The sequence below is a fragment of the Pyrus communis genome, chromosome 11 (genome assembly GCF_041283825.1).
Source record: "Pyrus communis isolate YQ-2024b chromosome 11, ASM4128382v1, whole genome shotgun sequence".
Classification (NCBI taxonomy): domain Eukaryota; kingdom Viridiplantae; phylum Streptophyta; class Magnoliopsida; order Rosales; family Rosaceae; genus Pyrus; species Pyrus communis.
The window spans coordinates 5,035,519-5,049,576 of record NC_142575.1 but is presented as its reverse complement, the minus strand read 5'-3'; the positions used below and the strand labels follow the sequence as shown (position 1 = coordinate 5,049,576).

The 14,058-nt window shown below is 37.5% G+C and overlaps 1 pseudogene across 1 annotated transcript; it reads right to left on the bottom strand.

The window, feature by feature from the left end:
- Positions 1-3,649: 3,649 nt before the first annotated feature.
- LOC148692729 (putative disease resistance RPP13-like protein 1 pseudogene) lies at positions 3,650-11,856 on the bottom strand (annotated as a pseudogene). The gene is made up of 4 exons (XR_015953113.1): positions 11,632-11,856; positions 11,367-11,438; positions 7,887-8,069; positions 3,650-6,784 (listed from the first exon to the last, which is right to left on the bottom strand). The product of XR_015953113.1 is annotated as a putative disease resistance RPP13-like protein 1 pseudogene (transcript).
- Between the last annotated feature and the right edge of the window lie 2,202 nt (positions 11,857-14,058).

Below are 14,058 nucleotides of genomic sequence, written 5' to 3'. Positions count from 1 at the left end.
GCTAGTATTGATTGGTGAGATATGGATACCTGCACCCCGGTGTTAGTGTTCCCGCCCGTGGTCAGGGCACAGTCCTTCACGTGATGTTCACCTCCCGCACCTTACGCTCACCTTGGACTCAAGGTAAGTGCACAGACTTGTCGTACAGACCACTATAGGTGGTTCCAACTCGTAGGTGACCCGCGATTATTAGCCCAGTCTTCACGTGATCGTAGCACTTGAGCATACTTATTTACACCCAGTCCTGTCGTACAGACCACTATAGGTGGTTCCGACTCGTGTGCAAGGATACTTAATGAGATATAGATAAGTCGTACAGGTCACTAGAGATGACTTCCGACTTATATGTTTGTAGTGATTGATGAGATATGAGTACAGTCGTACGGGTCACGTTAAGTGATTCTGGCTGATGTATCATTTTATATTGATTAAGTTAATTTGGCCTACTTGTTAATGCATTGTAGAGTCTATAAACATGGCATACTCGTGGTTTTGGCCATTTTTGAGCATAGGTGGATAAATATATATGTGTGTTGTACTGTCCTATAGAAAACGATAAGGGAATTACAATGAGGGGTTATTACTGATAGAAATGTAACAGTTTTGGGAAGCTTGGTTTTACTGTTTACTCACACTTTTTGTTTTGTACCCCCTTCAGGTTTTAACTGCTGAGTTCGTATCGACGAGGATATATGGCTAATCTTAGTATTGGTGGCTACTTTTAAGGGTATGATTCTTATCCACATTACTGTACTTTACTTATGCTCTGACATCGCGTGTGAAATGGGTTCGCTCCCACTCGTAGCGCACTCTGGTATTTAGACATTGTTAGGTTCAAATTTATTCACATTTTATACACTATCGCACTTTATGGCTTCGTCACCTTCCAGGTGTCGGCCAACACAGCTCGATTTGGGGTCCTAGTGGACATTCCGGGTCGGGGTGTGTCATGTGGGATGTCACAATTAAAGATTGTAAATTGGTTTTATTTAAATTATGATTAATTCTGAAATTTTGGTAGAACTTACACTATCTTTATTGATTCAACTAGCCTATATTTTGTTATATGAAAACCACTTTTTCTAGTGTTTAATCTTGCAATTTTGAGTGTTTGCCCAAGTGGGAGAAATAATGCATTATGAGTTTCACACTCATCAATTTTGCACGCTTTTAATGGTCATAATTTTGGTAGATAAAACGTTCATTGTCATACTCATTTATATTTTATTTGTTATATATGCAACTAATCTTGTAGGAAATTCAAGAAGGGTTAATGAGTATATTCTTCAGTAAAACGCTCCAATGATGAAGTGGCATTTTGTGGTACATATTGGCACGCGCAAGGTGTTGCACAAAATGATTCTCACCGTGTGTGCAGTTGCGAGACTTTCAAAACAAACTCAGGACGGACCATCTCTAGAATCCCTACTTCAGCGCATGAAAACAATCGACATGAACGAGTTATTACTGAGAAGTGTATTGCACAGTTGGGGAGAACATGGCAGGATGTTAGTGCAGAATGGCTTGCAAAGTTGAACAACAGAGAGAGTGATCGAACGAGGATGCCCCTGAACCACACAGAGGCCAAACTTCTGGGACACGTACGTGCAATTACTGTGAGAAGCAGATCTCCTTCCTCTTATACTGGTTTCAGATTTCGATTCGCAAATATCATCTACCTATCAAACGGGTCAAACAGGGAAAATTGCTGGTATGGATATGCATTTCGGACACATCACTATGATGAAGAACATGCTCGTAAAAGAAATCATGTGTGCCGAATTAGAAATTCATTACAACTTTATCTTCTCTGATACTATTGAGACTTTCTGGCAGCCAAAATTTATGTTTGAGAGTTGTTTACTTTTGTTTGGTCATAATTTTCGCGTACATATCATTGCACAACTCCCAATCTACACATGCGAAGAAACTTGAAAACTTTTGTAGCTCTATGCATCTATGAAGAAATGATAAAATGGTAATCATTTGATAAGGCATTATTAACGGATAAGATCATCTTGCAATACTAAATAAACAAATCGAATTTAGACGGATTGAGATCGACTAGTCAACATCGTGAAACTGACCTATAAGCTTTCAGCTGTTGGATATCATCTTGCAACAGAGGGTTTCCGATACTGTGCGTCATGACTTCAAAGTTAAGCACATTGAGGAGATATTGTAGTAAATGATCAATACTGAATTGAAACAAGAGAGTGTACCTGAACAAGCCGTACGTTTCAGATTGATGTCTGTTGAGTAGTAGAAGGATGATTTAAGAACTCCCAGGAGACCTGTAAAAATTGTGATTGAGAAAAACCAGATCTCAAAGTTAGATTTCAGCCTTTGGATCTCAATTCAATGGATATCAGTAATCCATTCCCACAAAACCAGATCTCTGTTTACATGTGCCAAGGTAATGAAGATAAGGCTGTTCCATTTCAACTTGAAAGATATATTAAGGATTCATCTGGTCTTACAACATTAATGCATGATCATAGATTCACAATTTCACAGAGACAAAATCATCATCCATATTTTACAAACCAAACGTCTGAACTCACATTCCACGAAGTACCAAAATCTACCTCTCAATAGACATTATTTGAAAACAAACTTGAAAAAGGAAATTTGAAAACTTGAGCTCATAAACTTGTTAAAACTTTAAAGCTCGTTCTCTAGGACTGGAAAATTGTGAATTAACATGGTGACTCCCTTGGCACCGATAAGAATTGTCTGTCCATCTCATCAGCAGAGTTTTTCATATTTCGAAGCTTTTGCTCACCAAAGACTACTGTCATACAAAATAACCGCCATAAGACACAAAGACAGCAAAAAAAGAGGGAGTAGAACAACACTGAAACAATTCCACTCCATTTAACCATCAATTTCAAGCCTCTGAGAGATGGCAGCTATCCCAATGCTGGTATTGAAAAACAATATTCACAAGCCACAAGTCGAAGAGTGACAAGATGAGAGAACAAATGAGTCATCTCCTAGCCATATTGTACCCCCGTATCTTTCTATCACTAGTACTTTCAGGTTTGTATGGGACACGAGTACCTGTAAAATTTGTTATTACGTGAATATTAACATTTGAAATATGTTTGTTACTTGAAATTCACACAGCCGGATAGTAGTGAAACACATAACCACACTTTGACAAATTACGTACCATTGCACATCAATTATTACTTCGGAGATGTGAGAAATCTTGGCCCAATCTTCTCCCGTGTCTCTCTGGCACCGATCTTTTAGCAAAGGGGATCCTGAGATCAGTAGACGAGAAAGAGAAGTGGGTAGCCCTTCGTCTGGCAAGCTCTGGAGTTGAGGACAAAAAGAAATCTCCAACGCCTTGAGGGAGATGAGGTGTCTTAACGCCTTGCCATCAATGGCTTTCAGATTCGGAAGATGGGAGATTTTGAGAGAAGTGAGAGTGGTTGGCAGCAGCCCCTCTTCTGGAAATGATTCGATAATATATTCTTCACATTCTGAGAATTTGATATGCAAGTGTTTGAGAGAGGTGATTGTTTGCAGGCCCCACCGCATACGGTTTGCCATCAGTTTTTTACAACTCCAGATTCTGAGTGAACGCAATTTAGACGGCAATCCCCCTTCCGGAAATGATTCCAATTCTGGAGATTCAAATATGAACAAAGACTCGAGAGACGGGAGAAGTGTATGCATCTCCCCTGGCAGTGACATGAATTTGTTACATTCATAGATTTCCATCATCTTCAAGTTGGGCGCTTGCAGTCCTTCATGGGGGAAACCCACAAATTCTGGGCATCCCTTTATCTTCAAAACATCAAGGGATGGGAATTTAGATTCTTCCGGAAATGATTTAAATTCTTCACACATCTGTATGAACAGGGACCGAAGAGATGAGAGAGAGATTTGCATCTCTGCTGGCATTGACCACAAGTTTTTAGACCTGGACATAGATATCTCCTTCAAGTTGGCCGCAAGCAGCACTCCACTACCCACAAAACATACCATATTTGGGCAATCTGATATTTCCAACTTAAGGAGGGATGGGAGTTCAATACGGAAATTATTGCATCCTTGCGAACAAGCAAGGGATTCGATATTAACTTCCTGCAAACTTAGCTGCTCAAGTCTTGGGAAGTAGTCTAACGGTATTTTCCCCGTTAGTTTGGGACACTTCTCCAGACTAAGCTCACGAAGATTAGGAAAATCTCTACCTTCTTCTTCATCCTCTCCACGGAAATACCACTCTTGCCATTCCTGCATATTGCAGAATCTCAGAACCTCCAAAGATCTAAATGCAGGTTTAATTCCCCCATAAAACTCAGAGCCCACTGATTCCACTCCATTCAACACATCAATTTCAAGCCTTTTGAGGGAGGGTAGCTGCCCCAATGCTGGCAGGAAAAAACAATATCCGCAAGCCACAAGTCGGAGATTGATAAGATTAGAGAAAGACTCATCTCCTAACCAACTTGGAAACGTTGTACCACCATATCCTTCTATTGTAAGTACTTTCACGTTTGTATGGGGCTGCAGGTTGCACAGCACTCTTCTATTGTTTTGAGAATCGATAGTGTCACCTTCCCATTTGAAAATTACTTTTCTGAGACGTTTCTTGTCCCTCAGTTTGGCTTCCAAAGCATCCTCAGCATGTACAATATTTTGAAGCCCTGAAATATGTAGTTTCCCACGCAATTGCTCAAACCCCTTTAGGTCAGCAATGTTTCCTCCAGTATCATTGTCTAAAACAAATTCACCTCTAAATGTCTGGAGATCTTTCAATTTGCCCATGTGGAGTGGCATCTTTTTTATCACCGTACGTCTTATATCAAGATGGCGCAAATTGATTAGTCTTCTCAAATCAGTGGGCAACTCAACAAGATGGCGACAATTCGACAACAATAATGTTTGCAAATTACACAAACTGCATACCGTATCTGGTAATTTCTGGATTAGAGTGTCACACAAGTCAAGGTACCGTAGATGCCTCAAGTTTCTAATCGAATCAGGCAACTCCTCAACACGTAGTTTGAGAACTCTTAAACATTGTAGCATTAAAAGGAGATCAAGCTGTACTGTCGGCAATGAATAGAGGTTGCCTAGAATGAAGGTGCGCAGATACTTAGCTTCAAAAATAGTGTCATATCTCTTGAAATCAACATTAGACGATTCCATACAAGAGAAATGACGACCCTTGCTCACATTGCCCAATGTGAAGTCGTGGTCTTCCAAACTAATGCAAAATTCTCCAGATACATACGTCGCCAAATCATGAATCAGATCATGCATGATGAAACTGTTATTTGACGACGAGTGCTGAAAAAATGACCGTGAGATTAGGTCATCAAAGTATTTCTCTCCAACATCTTCTAACAAAGTCTTCTTTTGGGGTTGTAAAAGATCTTCGGCCATCCACAACAAAACTAATTCAGACTTGCGAAATTCATAATCTTTGGGAAATATCGAACAATAGGCAAAACAACGCTTCAACACCAGAGACAAGTACTGGTAGCTTAGCCATAGTGCAGGCATAATGTCCGTCTTTGTATCTGACAACTCCCATATTTCACTTTTGAGTACATTTTCCCATTCCTCCACGTTTGATTCAGAGCGTAAGAGAGCACCAAGTGATTTCACAGCTAAAGGAAGACCGTTACACTTGCTAACGATTTTCCTTCCAATTACTTCAAGATTTGGATCCATATCAACAGTTGCATTTTTTAAGGCATGTTGTGCAAATAAAAACCAACAGTCTTCCTCAAGTAAGTGCTTTAAATGGTGGGTTGGAAAAGTACCCATCGTAGATGCAACACCATCATTCCGTGCAGTGACAAGGATCTTACTTCCATGAGCCCCATACTCGAAGGGACGCCTTAAGGAATCCCAAATATTGTAATTCTCGTTCCAAACATCATCAAGAACAAAAAGAAACTTCTTCCCCACCAAAGCATCTTTAAGTTTAACTTGAAGCTGGTTCAGGTCTGTGGTATCATGAGTTTGTGAAGTGACTGATGCATAAATTGTTTGTGTGATCTTAACAACGTCAAATTCATCAGAAACACAAACCCATGCTTGGAGCTCAAAATGTTGCTTCACTCTATCATCGTTGTACAAGAGTTGAGCAAGGGTGGTCTTTCCGATCCCACCCATCCCCACGATCGGAATGACGCCTATCTTACTGTCAGCAACGTCATCTGACAGCAACAATTTAATGATGTCTTCTTTGTCATGAGTTCTTCCATACACATCAGAGCCTTCACCCAAAGAAGTTGAAGGTAGTGTTTGTGAGATTCTGTGATTTCCACCTTCTTTCAAACCAAAGGCATCTTTTTGTTCAACAATGGAGCCTAGTCTCTCAAGAATATCCTCTATCTTCGAGTCCACTGACTCCTCAAAAGCATGAAAAGAAGCAGATATGAGGTCTTGTACCTTGCTTGTGCTACTTCCAAATTCAGCTTCTATTTTCCGCCTTAACGCTTCTGTCTTGATCTCATCCAACAGGTCCTCTGCATTATGGACTACCTCTTTAAGCTTATTCAGCCACTGCCTCGCACCTGAGTTACTAATTTGCTTGTTTTCAGCATCATCAAAAACGGCATTAAGATACAGCAACATGGTCTCCAACTTGTTTAGTAACCCACCGGTCCGTTTCTTTCCCCGGATGAAGTTCTTGACATCCAGAGAATCCAACTTCACAAATACTTGCTGGAAGAAACCGGAGAGAACGGCTCCACCTACCACCGCCAAAGCCATGATCGATCTCTTCTTTGTAAATTAATGGAATTCAGTTTTGCTGGGAGACAATAATCACAAATTAGCTAGCAATATCAACGTAACGAAAACTATGGTTAGTTTTCGCTAGATAAACAAGGTGAAACCAAGAGTTGTTGGATTGATAATAAACAAAGACTGACTATATTATATTTAACACAATAGTAGATGCTTTTGGAGTCGTTATCGCAATGTTCGAATAATTGGGAAGGAATCGCATAGTTTAAGGCTTCTCGATCCCGTGTGAGACAAAAAATAGGCAGCTGTCTTCGTTTGGCACTAGCAAGAGTGCCTGTGCGATGCTACGGGTGTTAAGTGTATATGATATGCAACACTACTTACATACATGTGGAAATCTATTTTACAACCCTATTTACATTAAGAAACAAATAGGTGTTTAAGTGTCTATATTACGATTATTGGTTTCAGGTGTGGAGTTCATAGAATTCATAGTGATTTGAGCTGAAGAGTCTGAAGAGTTTGATAAACTCGCTCTAAACTCCAATGAATTACACGCCCGCTTATCTACAGGCAATTCATTATCAAGCTCAGTACGCTTTTGACCTTGACTCTGCATTTATAACTCAACCTTCCACAGAAACCTAATACATATCTACTCTTGCATGATCTGAGCATTAAATCCACCTTAATTTATAGTTCTTATAACTGAATTCAACCCATAAATCTAATTCTGAATTACCAAACAATTAAAAGAAACAAATTTTAGCATCAGATAACACTTCATGCAGACATAAAGCATGAAATACAAACTTATACTGAAAAATTGAAACCCGAAAACAGATGATCATCAACAAGCACCCAGACAATCAGCAAAAAGCTGGAATCAAAATGAATTTACTTATGTGAAAGCTTGCGTTTTTATCTCTTACCCAACACGCAAATCTCCAGTAACAATACAAATTCAACAATAACCGATTCAAAAAATAAAGAAATTCAACAAAATAACCTAGAAAATAAAAAATCACATCCCACGCAAAAAACACACATCAGGTTGTTCATATCAACATGGTTGGTGTGATTATGTATTTAAAGGCTGCAGATCAAAGAAGAAAACAAAAATAAAAATAAAAATAAAAAAAATTTGAAATTATGGTTGTTTGTACCTAAGGTGAAGTAGTTGTTGGTGGTGTTGTGGTTTCTGGTGTTAACCGGCCTTCTAGTCAATCAAAGACCTTGAACTATTGAGTAATGCGGAGACTGGGATTGAAACTTTTGATTGTACGTGTACACTTGTGTAATCTGCTACTAAAGGTCCTCTCAGACTGAACGGAAAGCTTATGCAGCATCTGCAAGCGAAACAGGCAGAGTATCATTTGATTTTCTTTTGCTAATCTTTGCTTTTGTTAGGGTAAGTTGTCAACAACACATTAACATAAAATCTACAAAGAAAACTATGATCCTTTCTTACCCCTTCTAGCTAATCGACATCATTTGACGGCATGAAAGGCTAACAATTAGATTTTGTATGGGAAGACTCTTGAGGAGCAATTTCGCTATCAAAAAAATTTGGAACCGGAGCTAAAACAGAACTTCTCTCTACAAAATTGACGATTCGACGAAACAACAAATCACTTACGAGTTAAGAATAAGCAAAAATCTACTGGATAAAAACAGAACAAGTCCCTATAACGACAACACTTTGGGGAGCAAAAATACATCACTTACGAATGAGCAAAAACCTACGTTACCTAAGTCTCTGAATAAAATTTTGAATAAAGAAAAATAAAACCTACTTTGCCTCTGTTTCTGATAAAATGCTTGATCCCTAGTGACTTGATGAGAAGTACTGAATGACGTGTCATCTCTTGTTATTTCAGTCATGCTTTTGTGGTCTAAGGATATATATATATTCAACGGTTTTTTGTCATTTATTTGGACTTTGACGATTTATTTCATCATTGCGGCTTAATTTTTTTTATTCGTCGTCGGGGATCATAATTTTTCAGGGTCGGAGTAAGGCAGTTGGAGTACAATTACCTCAAAAGTCTGGTCAACAGTGATGCCACCATCATCCTATTCCAGAGCTGTGGGCGAAGTCCAAGCAACTTTGCTAAGAATGACCATGCTTGTTCTGTAAGGCATGGGGATCTGATCTAGTATGGAATCGGCCAGACCCTCTATATGTCTTGGAGTTACTACAATTTAGGAATTGGCGTGCATTGCAAGTAATCACAACTCCTAAGAGGATGCAATATCTACTTCTAAATATCCTCTACGATTCTCCCAGCTTAGTACAAGGAATCTATCCTAAAAAGGTCTCTCTCCCAACTGGTATAAATACTCTTCTAGAGTTTGTCTAGTACTTGCTTACTAACTTGACCGTCGGAGAGCTTTTGGCTGGCACAACCCCTGGTTGTCTCTAGGCACGGTAAAATTGGGGATTCGGGAGAACCCTACAACCATCTGATGACCTCCCATGTTATGAATTGTCCGACCCCTCACAACACCATTCTCGATCGGAACTTGTTGCACAAGATGAGAGCTGTTCCGTTAACTTATCAGTAGCTGCTCCGTTACCTCACCCTAGATGGGGTAAAGGGCAAAAAAAAATAGGATCAAGCAGCGGCACACTACTGCGCTGTCGAAAGCTTGAACATAATCCGGAAGGGAAAGCGGTACTCCAACACTCCCATGGATGATTCAGCATAACAATCACAGTCTGGAGGTCAACAAACGAGATACAAAGGGTTCGACCTAGACCTTGACCCCCAAGATGATAGCACATCAAGTCAAAGGCGGACAAGGACACAGTGTACATCACCTTGATCCCAACAAGTCGGAGCACAAAGCCAGGATCGGGTCAAAACTAACCGATTACGAGAAAGAATTGTTCACCAACTTCCTGCGGGCCACAAAGATGTATTCGCCTGGTCAGCAGAAGGCGTACCTGGGATTGATCCCTGTAATCTGCCTTTGTCCCCACTTGGATCCAATCCATCGTAAGGACTGAATGAAGCAAGATTATAGAGGCCAAGATTGGCAAGCTCAAGGACGCCAACTTCATCATCGAAGTTTACCATCCGAACTTGCTGGCCAACGTTGTGCTGGAACAAAAGAAAATTGGCAAATGAAGGGTTTGTGTGGACTTCATGGATCTAAACAACGCATGCCCGGAAGATCCATATCCATGTTGTATTGAAAAATGCACCTCCGGAGTGGCCTCGGGCAAGTTCCTGGATTACTGGTCATTATTTTCTAGTTCTACTTTGGCAATGATATTGTAAACCAAAGATGTGCGAATTCCAGGCCGTTTCTATATACCAAACATCCATTTGTAGGTACATTTGTTAGATCGGTATAAAGTAAAGATTTTTTTTTTTTTTTTTTTTTAAATAGTTGATATTGATAGTACGTCAAGAAGTTATTGACTCTTCCGATCGGGATTCATCTTGATATATCCCATTTTTTCTGATCATTGCAGATTTGCAATTACCAAAATTTACAGGACTAAACAGATGGAACAAAGAGAAAGTGCAAAATGGTGTTTTAGTTAATCAGTTTAAATTCATTAAGCCATCGATTTACTACATTGCAAAATCAAAGCGACAATTTTAAAGTGAAAGTTTATAATATAATGAACTACATCGCAAAACTAACAATAATGTACAGAATGTGAATTCATATAGGTGAATAATACTTACCATGTACAAAATTATTTCATTATTTTCTAGTTCTATTTTTGCAATGATATTGTAAACCAAAGATGTGCATATTCCAGGCCGTTGTAGGTACATTTGTTAGATCGGTATAAAGTACAGAATTTTTTTTTTTTTTTTTTTTTTGTTTTAAATAGTTGATATATTGATGGAATGGGAAGAAAGTCATTGGCTTTTTCAATCGGGATTCATATTGATAAATATCCAATTTTTGCTGATCACTGCAAAATATGCAATTGCCAAAATGCAGAGGACTAAACAGAAAGAACAAAGAGAAAGTGCAAAATGGTGTTTTAGGTAATGAGTTATCTCTATTAATTAATAAAACATTCATTGTCAACCAAAATTTTATGAAATTACTAGTTTAACCCTCTAATTAAAACGGAACATGAATAAGAAATATGGGCAGAAATGTAATTTCACACAACCAAATTTTACGGTTTTTTTCAAGCATCACCCACATGTAATCCTAACATATCTCTAATTAAAAAATAAATAAATAAAAATAATAAATAAAATAAATAAATAAATAAACTTCCCACTCTCATATTCTCTATCACTCTCTTCCACTCTCCTTCTATTTCAAAAACAAAAATAAAAAATTTTCAAACACACTTTGTGTGTGCCCATATGCTAGTAATTAATTAAGCCAGCTATATACAGAAGCTCAATCAAACTAAAGGGTGAGAGATTGAAAGTGAGAGCCACAGTTCGTGTTGAAATTATTAGTCCTTATTTCTCTTATACATAGACGTCCCGTCCATTTCTAGCATAACAAATAAAAACTAAAAGCAAAATAAAATTTCAAGGACAAACCTAATATGATATGAACCTTTTTTTTATTTGAAATTTTTTCTCATCATTGTGCCTATCAAATTTGCAACAAGCAATCAACGTTAACGGAATGCCAAAGTATGAGATTTTTACCTGTCGGTCGAGCAACAGCAACCAATACAACAGCCTAATCCAAAGGTCAACCCCCTTCTCCAATAGAAAACTCTACGTTACACAAATTTATTGAATTAGAATCAAAATAATGAGATTGAAGCCAAAATTTTAAACTAAAACCATAAGACGACATTGAAATGAATAAAACCCTAAATCAATTGAAGACCCTATTAAAAACTACTCGCTGATTTTGAAATTATACAAAATCCTCCCTGATTTCGAAACTTGAAAGTCGACTTCATACCTTAAATTTGAATTTCGAAGATGAAAGACGAAGGCATGAAGACAGTCCGGATCGCTCGGAAACAGATCGCAAGACTTTGAAGCGATTGAAGAGTATGAGAGTTGATCGAACAGATGAAGCGATGAAGCGGTAAGTGAAGCGACGACGCCAACTTTCGTCAACTCGATAATCAAAGAGTTGTTGGTAAAGATGAGGATGCCAAATCATGACATAACTTCTGTTTTTAATCACCTAATTGTAATGTGCTATGTGTACAAGTTAGTTAGAGTTGTTATTGTTGTTATGCCTATAAATACCACTTTATGTAATTATTTCAGTAAGTAATGAAAGTGTAATATTTCAGAAACATATTTTCTCTCTCAGTTTCTTTATGGTATCAGAGCCGATCGCCTCACGGCTTCTCTCGATCCTCTGAGGCAGAGAGTGAAGGAGAACCTTGACCAAAAACCGGTTCCTTCTTCTTCAATCCAAGCTCTCTCTTGGAACTCCCACTTCTTCCAAGCTCAGCTTGAGGGGGTGTAAAGATGAGGATGCCAAATCATGACATAACTTCTGTTTTTAATCACCTAATTGTAATGTGCTATGTGTACAAGTTAGTTAGAGTTGTTATTGTTGTTATGCCTATAAATACCACTTTATGTAATTATTTCAGTAAGTAATGAAAGTGTAATATTTCAGAAACATATTTTCTCTCTCAGTTTCTTTAGTTGGATTTGATCATAAACAGAGACTGACCTTAATATATTTAACAATGTAGTAGATGCTATTGGAGTCGTTATCGCAATGTTTGAATAATTGGGCAGGACTCGCACAGAATCTGCACTCACATTTGTAATCCTACATACCAGAATCTGCATTCACATGATATTAAGCAAACAGACAGTTCATTACGGCAATTTTTGTGCATTTAAAATCAATAAAATGAATCTTGAGTTTGTCCATCATCAATTACTTTAGTCTTTTTGTGAAAAATCTCTGTTAAATAAAGACTAAATAACAAAAATATCTTCAGTTTGATAGAAAACTAAGGGTATTTTTGTCTTTTTACCTTATTGAATGAGGATTTTTCACAAAATGACCAAAATGATTGATGGTAGACAAAAAAAGGGTTCAGTTTTATCGATTTTAAAATTTCAGCTCAAAATGAGGAGTTATACCAATTTCAGAGAGTATTTTAGCTTAAAAGCCTAATAATATTTATGCTTAGCCCATTTAAATGGCAATTGGGTTCTTTAGAGGATGTAATCAAACTCGAATTTGAGAGAATTTTAAAAGATTTTAAAATCCTAGTGTAGTCAATTAAAGAATTTTAGAATCCATTCAAATCTAGGTGTAGTCAATTAAAAGATTTTAGAATCTATTCAAATCTAAGTGTAGTCAATTAAAATATTTTAAAATATTTTAAAATCCATCCAAATTTAAGTGTATTAAAAATATTAAGATTTTGAATGATTTCAAAAAGTTGTGGATTTTATGGGATTTGAGAGTAAAAAGTATATCTAGCCAAGAGTAAAAGGAATCCAACCTCACCCCCTAGGATTTCAAATCCTTCCACCACAATCCATTCAAATTCTTTAAAATCCATATGAATTTTGTAGGAGTCTTTAATCCTTTTAAATCCTATCAAATCTATCACTTTTAAAATCCATATAAATTTTGTAGGAGTCTTTAATCTTTAGTTTGACTACACCCTTAATCTACAGAAAAATAGATAATTACAATGGTACATTGCATGATTAGATTATCAAGAGTTCATAGAGGCAAAATGATGCTACAATCAATGGCCGAGTGACCCCGAACCAGCGTAGTAAATGGATAGAAACGTAAATCCAAGATTCGGAAAGCTAAAAATTCACCAAATTAGAGAGAAAATCTCAATCAATGTTATTAATGCATGAATGTTCATTACAATAGAAATCAAAAGGTGTAAATAGAATTAAATTCAATCCTAAGTGTGGAGCCAAAATAATTTCAAAAATCTTGAAACTGACACGTAAGCTTTTACTAAAGATTAAATAAGAGTAAATTACACTTTACCACTTAAGGTTTATGATCGATTTCAATTTCTTACAACATCTTTAAAACATTTCAATTTCACACCTCAAGTACTATTTTATTTCAATATAATACATCCGTTCCATTTTCTATCCATTGATCCGTTAAAAGCTGATGTTGCAGTCACGTGGTACAAATATGACAACCTCGTTAGCACTTAACGAATTTGATCTTCACCACGTAGACTTAAAAGGTGATGACTTCTGTACAACTAAGAGCGCGTTACAAATCTACAACACATGAGAACCACTCGTTCTTATAATGTAAAAATCTTTGCCTAATATTTTGGTGCTTTATGGATTTCACTTGTCAACAATTTAATTCTAGTGGTGGTGTTCGGCCCTTTAATGCTGCTGGCCCAGTCCAGCTTCA